Raw genomic sequence first — 18,488 nt, forward strand, 5'->3', positions numbered from 1 at the left:
TAGCCGTCTCTAAACCAACGGAATCACGCGTTTCCGCGTCGATCCGCAACAATATCCCCGTTGAAAGATCGATCACTCGCGACGAGGCAATGGTAGCTAGCCTGCGATTCGACGCGATCACCGGTCGACCAAGCCCCGCCAACGAATTAATTATCGTCGCGCGCGGAACAGTTCTCTATTTACGTTATTTGCCACGTATATACGACGCGTCATGCCTACCTCCGGCAAATACACGGCTCAGTGTACAGTATGTTATTACGAACGAGCCTTGTAATCGACCCCTTATATCATCCCCTTCGCGCAGCGCAATCTCATTACCGGAGATGCACTTTCTATATTAATACCATAAGGAATTAACTTTCCGGATGTTGTGGGATCGAGATGTCTAGCGAAACCAAGGGCTACGATTATATACCGATCTAATACGTATTATGGGAATGAGAGAAGCCGTGTGAACGATGGTGACCGAGAAACGCATGCATGCGTGTGCGAGAGCATACCACGTGGATATTATGGCCACGCACGACTATACAAAATGTGTATCGGGCGTGTGAAATCGATAAGAACGCGAAATTATTAAGAAGCGGGGAAGTTTTTCATAGAAAGGTTAAGGGTGAGAAGTCAGAGTTTGAGAGAATCGAGTAAAGATCATCGTACAATGAAATTATTATATCGTCTCTACCTTGTTTTTCTAAATGTAGATTTTATTTAATATTCGGTAAAAAAAATCTACCTATTTTTTCTTTATACGAAATACAAAGCAAGGCCAATACTTCTATAATATAGCCGTCCTATTATATTTAGGAATAAATCTGTTTTCACCGACTTATCGCATAGATCCATTATATCCCGACTCGAAATCAACATCTTTATATCCTTTTCGACAATTTCGAGCCTCGATTTCAAACCGATCGAACAATAGCACTCTCGCCACTGGGGAAACCGTTTCGAGTGTACCGCGGTATAATCGCTAATTTTCTCTGCAGCTACGAATAATTCGAGCGTCACGCCGCGTGTCGGTGAATTTAATGGATTCCATCGATTTGTTAGCGCGGCACGTTGCAACGACGAATAGATTCGACCGATCGGCCCTCGTGTCACATAAGCGAAAGAGAGAGAGAGAGAGAGAGAAAGAGAGAGAGGATTACACAGAGAGAAAAAGAGAGATCGTCCACGCGCGCGTAGTAACTCGTCGTGGCAAACGTTTGTCATCGGTATTCGCTTGTTCGATACGAAAAATACGTTGGAAGCGACTCGGGAGGCTGTACCAAAATGTATTTTTCCATAGAGCAATCAGGACGGGCGCAGAGAACGACGGCGGAAGAAAAACAACCGCGACGATCGCGCAATTTAGAGTAAACTTAATTGGGAAACGTCGTTCGATTGGACAGGGAACAAATCAGACCGCTAATCGAACTCGATGCGACGAATATTAAGGATTTCAAAATCGAGCCTCAGCCTTCTCAGGTAATTCCATCAATTTTATCCGAAAGCATAACGTTGATCGATCAAATTATAACTACGTAGTAAAATCAGTTGTACACGTATATAAATTGCGACTAATCGAAATGAATAAATCGCGACGATCAACTGGCAGAGGAAAAAATGTGCCCGTGTTCGATATCAAAGCTGATATCAAACGGATATTCGGTGGATCAAGACCGGTGTATCCGATAAGCCGAAGTCCCCGAAGATGGCATCGAACCCTACGATTGGTATATCGGCTGCAGCATCGCATGTTGCCTCCTTCCCTATGGTATGAGAATGCAACGCGGGATCACCGGCTGACAGGTTCCTAATGGAACCCATAAACAGCGTGCGAAGCATGTTATGTTTTCCAAATGAAATCCCGAAAATTGGTTTTGAGAGTCGACGCCGTGCTCGCTGTGTTACCTGCTCGCGCGCTCGGTCTTTCGCTCGCTAGGCTGATACGTTGTACACAAGCTCGTCGCACTCGCTCACTCACGCGCACCTCCTGGCAATCCACAGCCTGATGCGGTCTGGGCCATGAAACGCGTGTAACGCGTCCCGTGTATCGGCCACGGTTGAACGTAATAAATAGTTTATCGCGAATCGACAGCACCATTACTAATGTCTTTTATCAAACGGCCGATTCCATATTTCCGATTACCGGGGAAATTACTTGGCCAGTGGTCGCGAGCACGCGGAATCATTAAACACCGTCCACCTCTTCGAAAATCAACCAGTTTAAATACAGGTCGGAGGCTATTCATGACAATAAAAGCCCGCTGATTTCGCGTAAGATTAATTAAACGTTCTCGCGTATATAGGCACCGGCGGTAATAGTGTTTCCCTGATCGTTCGCTCGCGTTTCAACGCTCAAAGTAGAAACTAGCAACCGCACCAGCGAGTCTCTCGCTCCGTCTTTTATACTCTCTATTCTCTCTCTCTCTCTCTCTCTCTCTTCCCCTTCCTCTTCGTTTCACGCGCGCTCTTCCGCTCTCTAGTCCCTCTCTGTTATGTTCGCGGCGAAATTTCGGAAAAGGGTCGCTCGGTCGCTGGTGTAATTACTCGGTTTTCTTCTAATTAGCGAGGTGAATGCGCGCCGCTTAGACAGAGACGCGCGACCGTTTGCAAGGACGCTCGGCGCGACGCTAATTCCAGGATAATTGGCCGCCGGTTCCCGCGAAATTTATGACCGGGTAATTGGTAAAAACGGTGTTTTCCAGCGTTGCGTCGGCGCACCATACGTGAGCCAACGAGGCGAACGATGAAAGACAGTTACCAGAGCAGGATGGAATATGGGCAATCGGTAAATGCGACTTAACGTCGTTAGAAATCAACTCTGCGTATGTTAATTGTGTTTGCACGTGTGCGTACGTATGTGTGCACTGTTGCGCGCAGAAACATTAATTTATCGTCACGAGCCAAATGGGGATAGCCAATCAATAATTATAATAACAAGGGAGCGGCTACGCGGAAAACACCAATTGGCCGTTTAATATTTGTTTAGAAATCGACGTTCGATCGATCCACCTGCGACAAGAATTAGCGTTCGTTAACGCTTTGTCGACAGAGAAAAAGGGAAAGAGGAAAAGGTAGGGGGAACCGTGTTACAGAGGGACAGGGGAGGAGCGTCTCGCTAGGGATTTAATTCGTTTCAGCTGTTGGAAACGATTTCGTTTAAAAACGGTTTGGAGTGGTGATTTTTCAACGTGGACGAAATTTCGCGAAACGTCAACGTGAAGCATCATCGTGCAACGCGCGAAAGGCTCGAGCGAAAGAAATTTCGCTTTGTTCGGTGAAATGACATCGCGTAATTACTCGGTTATCTCGCCGTTTAATTTAATTTTCCGTCCAATGACGTGTCTACTTTAATTACAAGCACCACTCGTACGTGCCCGATTAATATTCATCCTCCAATACTCTAATAACGTACTACTGTAATATCGTACCATCGTAATGCCGTAAATGTAATAATAGCCCGATTATCGTCATTTACGCAGAAATAATTATTCCTCTCGTAGAAGCCACCGGTACTATACAATAGCGAAAATGGCCACCCACCGCGATGAAGCGGAAACGCGAAAAAGGAGTTTGCGCCGACCGAATCTGTGAAATATCGAATCGAGCAACTGTAATTCCAAATTACACGCTTGAAATATAAAAACAACACCGATACGCGCTTAATATACCCGCTGCTTGCTTCTCAAAAAGGATACGTGCATCGAACAAGGAGAAAAATTACCAATGCCGTTGTAAAGCGTATCATCCCTTTGATGAAAATATTCACCGACACTTTGTATACGATACACACGATAACCGGCTATGCGTTACGGAAATTGTCAATTAAATTTCATTTTCTACCGCCCACTTGGTTTGTACAGAGGACCGCACGATATTAAAAGACTGGGCTGACTCTTGCTTTGTAAAAATCACCTTAGCTAGTCAAGCATCGTGCGATACGCCAGTGACTACATATGTATATCTTGTTTATCGAAGCTGACGAGTTTCGATGACCGATTAAAATGCAAACGAAAAAAAGAAAAATGCAGAGTGAAAGAGCCGTTCGTCCACAGAAAAACAAGAAAGATCGCCGTTAACGAAGATTCTCCGTGACAAACTCGTTTCGTTCCACAGGAACGCGTTGCCGCGAGAAATCGAGCAGACGCTTCTGCCGTGTCAGTGTCGCTCCGGTAATTTTATTAATCATCCAATTACGGCGAATCGATAAGCGCGTAGCCGCTGTAAACGTTTCCTCGGTGTTGTCGAATGCTCCGTATATTTCAATATTTCGTGCTGGTTCCAACAGCCAGGTTGGCTTGCGGTGCAAGCAAAATGCATTAAAGAATCGAGCCGCGATCCCTGGTAAACTTTCTCATCGAACTCCGTAACTAACGCGCCGCGAAAGATTACTCTGGAGAAGATTGGCCGTATTTACGCGGTAAAATGGATACGGGGGCAGGCAGGCAGCCAGGCAGCCAGGCAGGCAGACAGGCAGGCAGGCAGGCAGGCAAGCAGACAGGCAAGCAGGCAGGCAGGCAGAGAGACCAGCCTGCTACCGCTGTTCGATCAAGATCCTATACCGGGAAAGCCTCGCGAAATTATATTTGATTCTAATCTAACAAATGGGACGGGAATGCAATCTATTTATTTACACTTGGCTTCAACGAACCACGGTGATAGTATTGTCGGCTGGTCGTGCCCTTTCTCTTTCTATCTGCCCCTTTTCTCTCTGGCTCGTTGGGTCTCATCGATTTTGCTCAGTGACGTTGCCCCTAAACGCGAAACTTTGGTTCGATACCGGTTTACCTACCGAAAATCACCATGAACGAGCGGGCGAATGAAGAAATCGAGGAAGAGGAACGAAAACGGGAAAGAAAATGAGGACCGAAGGATAATGGAAGAAGAAAGGATTCGAAAGCAGGGAAAAAGATAGAAAGAAACGAACGAACTAGAGTGTTAAGCGTGGATGGATGTTTTATACGCAGACGCGAGAGGAAGCGCGGTACAATTCGTTCGGATGTTCTCGACATCGGTGCGCTTCATTCTTCTCGAGTCGGCTCGCTCGATAAACGAACGAAGGGACAATTGTTTGGCGGCGGAAAAGACAGCTGGTCGAGTCGGCCACAGAGACACGACGCGCTGGGACGAAGTGGCTATTTTCCGGCGACTGCTCACCGATTAAAAATCGAATCCCCCGCCAAGGTGCGGGAGAGACACTATTTAAATCTACGATCCGTTCACGATGCGTAATGCTCGACGTCTTTCGCTCCTGTTCTTCGTATCCAGAGCGTTTCTCTGAATAGATACACTTATCTACATGTACATATAGGTATAAGTAATAAGCACGTAGATCTCGCTTGGCTACTGAACAGGGTTTGTTGAGAATCGAGCAAAGAGTTTCGAGGACGATTATAGAAGAAGAGAGACGCGTGGTACACGTATACAGGTACCAAGCGAGCCGATATTTATCCCGTGGCATTATTGCGTGCACTGTGCACGGACACGATCAAAGGGAGAATCAAATTGAACGCACTTAAGGACACCAAAGGAACGATGCTGTGATTATTAATGGGCATCGAATAATGAGAATAATGCCCTGGACAAGCGCAAGGGATCTCTGTTGTCAGCTAATCCAGCATGGTTGCTCACTGTCCGATCTATTATTGGAGATCACGTTAATCTTGGTAATGCGATATTATTGCGGTGAACGGTCGTATCGTGACACCGGTATAATCGTCGAACCCTCTGTATGCGGTGGAGACGCCGTACAGAAATCCGAGACATGAAACCACCGCAGGAAACAAGAACAGGGACCGCGGCATTAATTACGGACAGATCAAGACGATCGGTTGCTCCACTAACGTTCTTATACTCGTATATCCCTTTTGTCCGCTACTGCAAGAATTAGATCGCTCCGAAATATTGATCGATCGATACGGTTATTCGTGGCAAACGTCACGAAGTGAATAGAAGAGCAAGAGGGGAAGGAGATTCGTTCGAAAGCAAAATTGGGATTTCGGTCTGGAGGAGCGACGCTGTGTCCAGCCGAAACGGCGCCAAAAGAAGATTAATAACCTTGAAATTCATCCATTCGCAAGTACGTGCCACGATAATGGAGAGGACTGGTGTGCGCGTTACGTTGCATAATTAATCGAGAACCCGATATCCAATTGATAACTACGCCCAGTTCCTTTGTTTCGTTAGCAGAGGCGTCACTTCCAGGCAACCGATCCAATACTTTTATTGATAAATGAACCGAGAGCGTGATTTCTGAAGGGGTCGGCTACCGTGGAGAGAAAAGAAAGGTAGGAGCAGGAAGGGGGAGAAAGAGGCAAGGGAACATCAGTCGATAGACTATGCTGGCCGATGGACGATAGCCATTGTGTGGAAGTGGCTTTCGACGCACAAGACAGGGATAGTCAAGCTACAGATTAAGGAAAGGAGAAGGAAGGTTATAAACACGTATTACGAACTCATTAGTAGGTCCATTAGGAACGAAGCTAAACACATCCACGTCATGCCATTATCGCGACTCGAGCTCTAATTAGACCGCTCATTATGTCGTGTTTAAATATTTCCTTACATCGATGCCTATTCCCGTATCTTCGCGGTGTGTTGGTTCCCTTGTTACGCTCGCGAGATCCGTTTGCTCTCGGTGCCTCTAACTTCTATCCACGCCAGCGGCAGCAGTCTCGTTGTGCAATTAATTCCACCAATTTACTAGAAAATTTATCGTGGCCACGGGGAAAGTGGCCTTCCGTACAAAGTCGCGGCTGATTTGCAATAATTAATTGCAAACAACGTCGACTCGATCGCGCTCATAATCCGCATATTGCGCGTGCTCGAGCGTAATTTGCGATTGATAAATGTCACGGTGACTGACGAGCTCGTTTAAATAATAGGAAATTAAAACCGGGGGAACGCGACAGCGGGCATGTCCAATGGTTTCATAACGGAGGCCAATAGCGACCTCCGTTTCCACCTCTATACGCGGCTATATGTATATAACTGTACATATATATATATATATTTATATATATATTTGTATGTATGTGTGTATATATATCGAGCATATAGTTTATACGAGGTTCGGCCATGAACCGATCGCGATAGAGGAACGACGTTCGATCAACATATCGTGGCATTGAGATCGGTTGCGCGCGATCGAAACGCTTACGTTTCTTCTCCAGCGAGTCGCCCTTCTCGCGTTATTAATCGAGCCACGATTTGTTCGAGAGAAAGAATCTTGGTTGGGAAGATGTCGGACCGGGATGATCGCGTGGCCGCGCTTTCCCGAGGATTTAAGATAAAGAAAGCGAGAGGTTCGGGGAAACGAGGGAAAAAGAGCGAGCGATCGACCAACCGAGGGTAAGAGGGTAAACGGTTATAGGGAGGTGGGAAAGGACGGCCGTGAAGTAAATAGGAGTCCTGCCTGTTCTGCCGTAAAATTGTATGTGAAATTGTGCGATGTGTCTTGCGAATTGAATCGCCGGAAACGACATTGATTTTATTGCTTGTTTTCAGTGCTGTATACCTCATTCCGTTCTCCTTTTTGTCTTCGATCTGAAACCAACCTTCTCCTACACCTCTACCACCATCTCTCTCTCCCTCTTTCTTCTTCTCGCTATTTAAACCATCCGCCAACGCACTTTCCATCCGTCCGTTCCTCCCTCCCTCCCTGCCTGTATTATCCATCGAACGAAACTTCCGCCCGTGCAAATATATCGCTCAAGCTCTACGACCAACGAAAGAGAAAGAGAAGTGGAGAGAACCTTCGGCAAGAAATCGCAGAAATCGTGAACGCACGAGCGATCTTTAATGCGATGAATCATCCTCGGCTGGAAATTTTTTCGATCGGTGAATCAGGGGGATTGGACATAGTGACCGGGTGTGCGATGGCGAGGTCGCGCCTTTGACAGCCTGGACAAAAAGGACCGTGAAAAATCGCTACCGGCCGGGATTAATTGGGCTTATTAACGCGAACGAAAGAACCGTCCGTATTACCGGGGTAAAATTCCAATATCAGCGCTGTCCGCCCGCCAACATTTTTATAGATACAGGCCAGGATCTCCAGCGGGGTTAGAAGAGGATCGAATAGGGTCAGCAGCCATCCGCAGGTTCCGCCCATAATTTGTTTTCAATGATTTACCACGGGCTAATTGCAGAATGCAGCGAACGGTAATATCGCTTTGCAGCGTTACATCCGGGAGCTAGCTATACTTTAGTTTGCAATTTAAACTTTACTTCCTCCGGAATTGATTAGCTTTTAGTAATTAAGCAAGCAACGCCTTGGACCACCCCTACCCCTCGACGATCCACTCACCCACCCTACCAACCTGTGTTATACCCACCACCTTCAACCCTGCCTCTTCTCCTTCTTCGCCTCCTAGCTTCCTAGTTTTCCCTCTTCTCTCCTTTCTGCTTACCGTCGTTGTCCGACACACACCGTTTCGGTTCGACTCTTCTGCGCCTGCGTCCGAGTACGCGCGCGCTCCGCTCATACAATTGCATACACGCACCCATACAACAACCGTACGCACCCACTTACGCGTATACACGCGAACCCACCCAAACTTCCACTGCCTTCAACCCCCTGCTCTGCTCTCTTTCTCTCTCTCTCTCTCTTTCTCTCTCTCTCTCTCAACCCCTCTCAACCTCCCTCTTCCTTCTGTCGTCCTCTTTTGCTCTTTCCTCTTCCACGGCTTCTCTCGTTCATCCTCTTTCTCCGTCCCTTTCCTTTCGTTCCCTCTCTGTCTCACCGCATTGCACGGGTGGGTTTTAATCAACGCTTTACGAGTGTGAGACAGAGGAAGTTAAGCCGAGGAGAAACCCGAAGAGTGGTGGATGCGCGCGTACGTATACATCAGATCACCGATGTGTGCTCGTCCGGTGGCGTATATATTTTTTGATGCGCGAAAACGTAACCCCGAACTCGAAGCCTCGCGTGTGTTTTCCGTTGAATCGAGTGCGAAGCAATTTCGGCAAGGAATGCGTTTCCCTCGATACCTCGTATACGGGTATAGCTTGCCCAGACGGGACAGGCTCAACCAATTTCAACTTCCATTATACACCCTTACCCGATTCCGTGGACGTATTTCCAAAGTATGCAAAGCGACTGATCTGGATTTCCATGGTAATCTCGACGCTTTACGCCTTCTCCACCATCCACCATCTACCTCCTTATCTCCTCGCTCTCTACAAACGTTCCGTTTCTTTTGCAACCAACAAACTGCATTATTTAATTTTACCACTGCTTCCACCATCGACCCTTTTATACTTCGTCCCTTTCTTTGAATGATAAATTTGTTTAGAATGTTTCAGGCGTAAATTCTTTATGGATCGATCGTTAAGCGTTTGAATAATTCAAAATGTGGTTACGGCTGCGTTTCCAAACTCCGACGGACGCTTCGCAGGTTTCGGAAGCTCGCGCGGATACACCACGTGCCAGAGCGCCCGACGAATTTAAAAACGCAATTTACGGACAATAGAATAGTGGTCGGAGTTCGGTGACCTTGTCGACGCGGAGGATAGGCGGCCTACGTAGAACAAGGACTACGTTAGGCCACGATCCTATCGGGGGTTGAAGCGATGGAATAGAGGAATTCCCGCGTACCCGCGAACCGATTCTCGCTCCTCGATATCCTCCTCGTTCCTCTTCAACCCCTTGCTCCGCCCTCGACATCGTAAAAATGTTGTTTTTTAATTTAGGAGGCGCCCCGAGGTTAATATACGGCTTTAATTCCAGGATTTCATTTAGGGGTTAGTCGCCTCCGCGTTTCGTGAGAGCCACGGGGTGAGAAAGGGAGTCGCGGAGAGAGTATCAGATACAGAAAGGATGAAAGGAGAGAGGCGTGGAGAGCTGTATACTCCAAAGACTAGAAGCTTGACCGCACTCGCCATTACTCGGATGGCCTTTCACGCGGTGTTGAACAAACATTCGAGACAAAACAAGATCATTCGATTTTCTCTTTCCAGATACTTAACCAACGGGAAATGGACGATTTTACCACGGAGAAATTTTCACGATTTCTCCTATCGAAACCGTCGATAAACCGTGATATCCTAATTGTTTAAAGCAATGTACAATTTCGATCGGTTAATCGAGTGATCGTAATCGTCGAAGAAATTGGTCTCGGGTCGGCAAACGTTAACGCGACCTTCCAGCCACCCTTCTCGGGCCAAGTTCGGCGGGAACGGCGGTCGGTCGCGCTAAGGCAATTAAAGCTCCACCCAATTAATGCCTCGGCAAACGCGGCGGGGGTTGCTGGCGAGCGTTGCGACGGCCGTTCCTCTCCTTCTCAACCCCTATAAACTCTCCTCCTCTCTTTCTCTTTCACTATCTCTCTCTCTCCCTCCCTCTCTCGCTCCCTCTCTCTCTCTCTCTGTCCCGCAAACAACGCCTTCTTGCCTGGCAGACGCCACGCGGAAATTTCATTCGGCCATTGAAACGTAAATGTACGCCGCGGCGAACGTTTCATTCGGCCGTTGAATGCTACGGATTGTCCGATAATGCTCGATTTATACCGAGGCCGGATTCAAAAGGACGACGTTATATCGTGTAATACGGCGAACCTGCTCATAACCGCGCCTCGGATTTATTTCGCGGAACGACGAGTGGAATGCGTGCGGCCCGTACGCTCCATTCCTCTTCGAGTTACACCACGATCACCTCAAACGTGACACGCACCGAGCGTGGCGAGCAAAAAGGGGTGCAAAAAATCCTGCTCCAGTACGGCCATGCTTCGTGGAACGTGCACGTGAAACGGAATCAATGGAACCTCGTGACCGACGTTCCAATAATAGCAACAAAGATAGAAAAATAATTTATTGATAACACGGAAAATGATTTGCGAAACAACATTCTAGGGAAGAAGGAAACGTTATAGATTCTTGGTAAACAGACACACACACGCGAAACGTAAAACAATCTACATGGGACGTCTCGATTTTAAATGAATCAGCGCGGTTGATGCAACGAAAGCGCGCTGTCGCGATGAAAAAGTCGCTCCTCCTAACGTTAATTAAAACGTCCCGCATCGGAACCGGCATCAGCGGCCACGCTCAACATCGCCAGCACCGAGTATCGACACTCCAGCATCGTCCACCTCGATTCCGACGTTCTGGCCCCGCGCGCACAACGTAATAAGATCTATCAATCGGTCGTTTCGTCGCGTTGTAAATCGATTTAAACCGTACATCCGCTCGAATACGTGATTCGTTGAAAATCGCGCGTGTGTCGACCACGTTCCTTCGCAAGAAATCATTCAGCTACTCACCGGCCGAAAAAACCGACAGATTCTTGGAAATCCTTAATCTTCGGTATACCAGAGGACACGATGGTAGGTAGGGTTCCTCGATCCTCGATGCAAATGTTGACACTCATCAAACACACTCGATGAACGAAGCGAGTCCTCGAACACGAAAGGGTAGTAGAGAGCCGAAACGAAGCAGGGATTTGGCTGGAAGAAAGCAAAGGATGCAGGAGGAGTAAACAGTAGCGCAAGGAAGTGAAACGAAAGTGGAGGAACGTTCTCGGTATCTGACACTTATCGCTTGAGTCACTTGTCGCGCGATATCGATCGATCGAGCGTACGCGTGCCGCGGAGTCTCGTGCGGTGGATAGCCGCGGCACGAAAGTAATTCAATTCATTAGCAGGTGCGCGGTGTCGCGCACGCGATGACGTATCGGTAATAGTACACGTTGCGTTATCGCCGATGTGCGCCGCCGCTGAAGATTCGACGATAGGCAGCGGCAACGGTATCGGCCGGCAACGGTAGCAGCAACAGAAGCAACGGAGGTGAGCGCAGAGGCTGCCGGTTAGTCCGCAACGGCAGCTCACTTCGGAATGAAGAGGAACGCGACGGTACGCGAGGCGACGCGAGACCGCCAACCACTCGGCGCACTCTCGGCTAGACTTTGCTTGGAACGCTCGTCCGGCGTCTCCTTGCTTCTCGTCCTCCGGCCGCCACTCGTCGCTCCATACTGCGACGTCATTTGGCACGTCACGCGTGGCCGTGCGCATGCGCGGTTGCCCGCACGGCGCGTGTCGCGTGAACGTTCTGCCGCACCACACCGCGCACTGTATACACTATACACGCATCTAGTACACGCGCTTTGTGCACCAGTCATCTTTATCAATCGGAGAGTCACGACCACTACCACTACCACTACTACTACCAGTACCACCATCGCTGCTACCACCACTACGTCTGGCCGGCACGATTTCTTCGTTACACCGACGGATATTGCTTGAGAGGATTTAACGATAAGACAGGAAGCGACAAGATCTTGGTTGTCGAGAATTGGGAGGGAGGGAGGGAGGGAGGGAGGGGGGAGAAGGAGGAAAAGGAGGGCGTTAGGGAACGGGGTTGAAAAGGACTAACGATCTTGACTTTATGCAAGAGTTTTAGGACTGATTAAGGAGAATATAGAATTAAGAAAGTTAATCGTGTCTATAACGACGTTACGAACTGATAAAGAATCCCTAGGCTTTTTGTATTGTATTCGGGAAAAAGTCCGTCTTGACGCGATCGAGAGAAGAAGTCGGCAGATAGAGTTTCTCGTTAAGCGCGTCGTTCTTTTCTCTCCTCAACGTAGTTAAATTTAACTCCAAGCACGGAAGAAAGAGAGACGATCGCCGAGGGTTTGTTTCAATGGTAACGCGTAATTAGATGACGTCGCGATTACCTGTGACGAACGAAAATATCCCAATCGGCTGGATGGTGCGCCGGAACAGCGATAATTACTGCTAATGTAAATGTTCGTTAATGGGTGTTATTAAATGCAACGCGGTGAAATAGTCACTGGCGGCGTCACGGGCATACAAGCTTCACCCACGCTCGCTAACCGGTCCGATTATATTAATTAAATGGACATTATAATTAGCTAATTAAATCAAAAGCATTTCGGTGAGTCGAGCGTGCACACGTCCGATACGTACGACCGGGTGGGGGAAGCGGGAGCGTTGATTTTCGGAGTGGAGCGCGCGCGTTCGTGCTCCGTATCACAGTATGCGATAAAGGTTTCACAATGACACTGGTAAGCGGTATTGTCCAGCTAGATTTTCCATGATTTTACAGGCCCGAGCATCACAGCCCGGCTGAGATTACGCGATAATCAAATTCGTTCGTGGCAAACAAAATGTCCGAATGCTCCACCGTATTGTTAACCGCCGTGCGTCGCATTAGGAGTTTGATGTTGTCGGCCGATCGAGCCATCGGTACAGTACGCTCAGCGCCTCGGGCACAATTGAAATTTTCTCGTTTCTGCTGTAACCGATATCGCGGCAACTGAGGATACGAACAAGGTGGAGAGAGGGCGGCCGTAGATTATTGTTCGATGGATTTTTTAATCGAATTTCGTGGAAGGTATCAACGTTTTCGAAAGAAAAACCGGGTCAATTAAAATTAATGGATAGCGTAATTAGGAAAGTCGTTACGGAAGCTCGCGCGCGAGATACGCTTCAATCCAATCAAGGAAACGAGTTCCTTTTCTCGTCTTTAAAAAACTATTAAAATCTCTGTTGGCTGAACGACCCGCGCAAAAACAAACTACCCCGCCTCCCTCTCCTTCTTCCTTCTCTCGTGATCCTATTCGTTTGCCGGAGACGTTAACGCGTTTTCGTTCTATTCCGTTAACCGATCCCATTAGCCGTAGAGACGTGAAATCGACAGAGAACGAAAAAGAGTAAGAGAAAGGAAGAGGGAGAGGGCGAGGATAAGTATTTCGGGTGTTCGTTATCGGCGTGTCGAGACATCGACGACGACGACGAGGAGGAAGAGGTTCAATTATTTTAACGAACATCACCGGGAAACGTCTCGATCGCGCGATCCCTAATCGCAAATAATTGTAAGCCGAAACTGCTGCTGCGGCGTCCGATACGCGTGTATATTTCCCTGTCCACCCCTTCGTCCCGTATATACATACACAGGAAGCTTTGCAGGCCAGCCGGTTACAGTGACTCTCGAAAAGCACCTCGTGTCATTAGTATGTTAATTGCTAACGGTCTGCCTACCTACTCGGCTGGCTGCCACATCGAATTTCGTGTACGTATACGTCGCAGGGGCACGGCGTGTTTATACGTTAAGATGTTTAATCGCTTCTGTAATTATACTGTCCCTCAAAGGGTTAATTGTCCCATAAACCCATGAATACGTTAACGAGCGCGCCGTGTACCTCGCGAACATCGCCAAAGAACAAGGAGCCACGAGGAGGTTGGCGAGGGAGCGGGGCGAGAAGCCGGGGAAGCGAGGGATCGACGAAGCTCGAACGCACACACGCCAGCAACGACGCTCGTGGCGAGGGTGAAGTCACGGAAAGAAGAGGGTGGTAGATTGCGTCGTAATACAGATTTCCTCGACTCTGGCCGAGACCGGCGTACGAACCTCGGGACGCGTCATTTTCGTCCCGAGCATGAAAAAGACGAAGTCGTGTAACACGCCACGTTCGACAAGAACATACTTACAGAAGTGCGCGCGAATCGGAAAATCGAACGAACGAATGCGTTTTACAATTTTGGAGACGTCGTTCGCTGCTTTGAAGAGGAATTCAGCGCGAGAAGGGTTGATCTTTCTCCTCCGCTTAATGCAAACCGGCATAGGAATTTTCACGGAAATGGAAGTGTTGAGAAAGGAAACGACAGGGAAAGAGGGAGTGCATTGTCACTCCGTTATAATTAAGAAGATAGACTTTAAATCCAGAATGCAAAGCGAGGAAGAAGCGAGGCATTGAGAGAGAGTGAGAGAGTGAGAGAGAGTGAGAGAGAGAGAGGGAGAGAGAGAGGGAGGGAGGGAGAGAGAGAGAGAGAGTGGAGTCGTTGCGGGCTAAACGAGTGGTAAAAGGCCGGCCTGCGAGATGTAGAAGGGAGCACGACGGGACAGGGGGAAAGAGAGAGAGAGAGAGACTCGGATGGAAATTAATTCATTACTCTAATGCGTTGAGCGAGAGAATGGGCCGACAGTTGAAGCGTCGAGTGCCAAGTATTTCGCGAAAGATGGATGTCTCGTTTTCATTCCGAAAATTAACACTCTCCGTTACTTGCCAACCACCCAACAATCTTTTTTTTCCTTCTTCCACGGCCTGACCCACCTTGCCCAAATTCCACTTACCTCCGCTACCGCCTGTGTCTGTCCCGCGTTTTGTCGTCACGCGACCGATTCTACTCTTCTTTATCTATCGTTCGCAATCCATGATTTCGCCCGCGTATCTCTTCTCAACGTCCGTGAGCACGTCGTCGTCAGGCTCGCTACTCGACATTGATATTCGACGTTGAACGCGATTGGTTTCTAGTTTCTACACGTGAATATAGTCACGTTACGTTTCACGTATCGTCAAGGATTTCGCTCAAATGTTTCTCTCGATCCTACTCTAATCGACAAAGAGCATCTTAACACGGTTAAATCAACGAGGGTCTCGAAATAATGAGAATTCGAATCGAGATAGAAGCCGGCAGGTGCTTTCTAAATAGCCCGTGAAAGACTTCCTTCAAAATGCTAATCGATACACTTAGATCGTTTTAAGATAAACGTCATCGATTGACGAGGAAGCGAGTTGCGGCACCGAAACGGCCAACGATAATAATTCCGTTCCGGCGGCGAACGACCAATCTCCTTTTCCATTTAACATACATCGCTAATAATATCTGACTAGCGGAATCGTGTTCTGCCTCGCGCTCTCTCTTTTTCTCACTATTCCGCTCCCTTTCACCGTCCTCGACCACTGGACGATCTTCCGACGAGTCTGTAGGGGAAGGTCGGAACTGCAATCCGGATATCAAGCGAATCCGGCGGACCGGACAGGTTGAACGCGGACGTGTCACAAAGTCGTCCTAAAGAGTACCATCGATACCAATTTAAAGCGAATATCGGCCGCGTTTTCGCGGATATACCATTATCGACTTCCAAATCGAAGTGATTTGGACAAGCTTTACCCGATCCACAGCCTTCCCGACCGTTCAAACAGCCGTCACGGACACGTGTAATTAAATTTAACGCGCTATCCGCTGACCTTCCCCGTGACCCACATACTCCAGCCATCCCCATCCAGCTTGTTTCTTTTCCACTATTTCCGTTTCAACGTTATCGCGTCCACTCCGCGAGACTCGATTTGATAATCGAATGGAAACGGTGGGCCGCGGCGCGGCGTCGCGCGGAAGCGCCATTAAAATCGAGGGTCGCGCTTCGCATATTGAAACGACGATGATGGTAACGTCGTTTATCGGCCAGCCCGGAATTACCACGCACGATGGACGAATAGTGGGACGTCGATGTGGACGTGGTGCAATCGCAACGGCGAATTTCAAGTGGATTAAAAAGAATAAAAACAAGAGGCGAAACATATTATAAAGGTCTCGGTAGGTACGGCGAAGAGTTACTGGTTCGCGGGAGAGCAGTTACGAACATCAGGTATGCCCGTAAAGCAATTAAAGGCTGAATTGCGCATTTGTTGGAATTTAAATGCAGCAGTTAAGGAAAATGAGTCGGTTTTCGCGCACGATATAATTTATTCGTTCGGAAAAGCGCCAAACTAATTCCGCCGTTTCATATTCGTCGTCTATCGACTTCGATGTCGAAAAAGGAAGGAAAGACGAAAGAGAGAAGAGTAGGTTCGATCGAACGATCGTTGAACGATAATACGAGCGAGCGAGCGCGCATCGATCCGTGTTTACTTTTTTAAAATTCGTCGGACGGTCTGTCGGAAGGAAAGGGCACGCCGTGCCCTCGTCGTTCGTTGGTGATTGCGGATGCCTTCTTCACGGCCCCCGATGTAATTTTCTGAATGACTGCGTAATTAAAACTCTAATTTCCTGCGCTTAATTGACCGGAGTCTTGGTTCCCTCCTTGCTTGGGTTTCTCTCGCTCCTTACCTCGACACGACTACTCGCGCGCCAGTCACTCTCACCTCCTGTCGTCCCTTGCTCCATCTCGTAAAGCAAAGAAAGGAGAAGACAGCCCGCCATTCTTCGCGCCTTTAACGCGAAAACTTTTTGCGCGTCAGGCTTACGAGGTGGCGGTGTTAATCGAAAGAAATTTACGGCTTCGTTCGCGCACGACCTCCACCGCTAAACCTTCCGTTCGCCTTTCCCTCCTTCGCGAATTCTCTTCTACGAATACTCTTTCATGAATTCTCACTCCCGCCAACCAAAAGACACCAGATTCTTGGATTCGATCGAATCGCTGCGTTTCTCTTTCTTCGCCTTTTGCGATAAAAGCCCTTTGAACGAGGGACAAAAGTAGTCCTTGAAAACATACAACCGCGGCACTGTTTGCGCCCAATTTTCACGACGCTCGCGCCGCGCCGCCTACGAGTGTCTGGATAATTACATCCGTCTCTGCTGGCCGGAGGCAATTATAATTGCCGACTCCTTTCGTAATTATAAGTTTCTGCGAGACTTGGCGTGGCGTGCCAGCATGCTCGCTGGTACAGAGAGAAGGTTGGCTGCTGAGGGTACGTGTGCTCATGGCGGGCAAGGTCTGGCGGAAAGAGAAGAGACTATCGGAGGACGAAAGGCGAGGGGACGAGCGGCACGTTGCACGTGAAAACGTTAATTGGGGTGACCTGCTCAGAAACTAGTTACGGGAGCACTGTACTGGCATTCCACGGATCCCACGCGACATTGAATACATACATGCAAACGAACGGGTGCGCCAACTAACGTTTTATTCTATCTGAGAATAGATGCGTTCCACGAATATGGAAAGGCATTCTCGAGATCGTTGCATCGTATGATCGTTATTTATTATCGTATCTTTGCTCGTAGTTTCTTTCGTTTCTTTTCTCGAATTAATATCTTATCATCGCCGTTGAACACGTTACAAACGTTCTTCGTTCGAGCGAAAACTCACGGGACGGCCTTTTAAGCAGAAAAGCTTCGTAACGAATAAATGGTATTGTGAGAACGGAGCATGAAATATGTAGTGTACCGAGGTGTTCCTGAGAACCACTGCGAGAACGACGGCAGTCGTGGAAGAAAGTGGAATTGCAAATAAAAAGTTGCAGAAGTAGCGCGTAAAGTATAAGGTAAACCAAAGTAAAAGGAGTGACTAGATGGTAGAGGATAGAAATGGATGTTACTTACTTAGACTTCGGAGCATTTCTATCCCTCCAGTTTCCTCTTTTCTCGCTCTCCATGTCGCTCATACGATTCCCTTGGTTTACTTCTCTTCGCCACGTCATTCTTCTTCATCAACCTCTCTTCTTATCCAGCTCTCTAGCAACGTCCACGTTGTTCTGCCTCTCTTCCTATCTCTCTCTCTCTCTCTCTCTCTTCCTTTTCTTTAACACGCTTTCTAAATTCTACTCCTTTGTTGCTTTCTTTATCATCCACTCCGCTTTAATCCATTTTATCGTCTTGCCTCTTTGTTTTTTCCCTTCCTTTATAATCCTCTTTCAGTTTCCCTTCCCGCCTCCTGTGTCCGTCTCTTTTTGTTCCTAAAAACATGACAGTTGCTAAAAATATGACAAAGTCGCATTGAATGGTAGCTTTTCACGTTTCCCACGGTGAAAGAGCTTTTCTTCTGGT

The 18,488-nt window shown here is 48.0% G+C and overlaps 1 protein-coding gene across 2 annotated transcripts in view; it reads right to left on the reverse strand.

Annotated features, from left to right (window-relative positions):
• Window positions 1-18,375, reverse strand: part of LOC117236910 (LIM domain only protein 3-like) — a 68,802-nt gene extending 50,427 nt beyond the window's left edge. Inside the window, exon 1 of one of the 2 annotated variants that reach the window (XM_033500322.1) lies at window positions 18,045-18,375. The gene's annotated coding sequence lies outside the window, so the exon portion shown is untranslated. Of the gene's footprint in view, window positions 1-11,243; window positions 11,912-18,044 lie in introns of those variants that run through there. The other variant, XM_033500321.1, reaches the window with a different exon arrangement.
• Window positions 18,376-18,488: the final 113 nt, after the last annotated feature.

Source organism: Bombus vosnesenskii, unplaced genomic scaffold (assembly GCF_011952255.1).
Source record: "Bombus vosnesenskii isolate JDL3184/JDL3185 unplaced genomic scaffold, Bvos_JDL3184-5_v1.1 scf7180000013352, whole genome shotgun sequence".
NCBI classification, from domain to species: Eukaryota; Metazoa; Arthropoda; class Insecta; order Hymenoptera; family Apidae; genus Bombus; species Bombus vosnesenskii.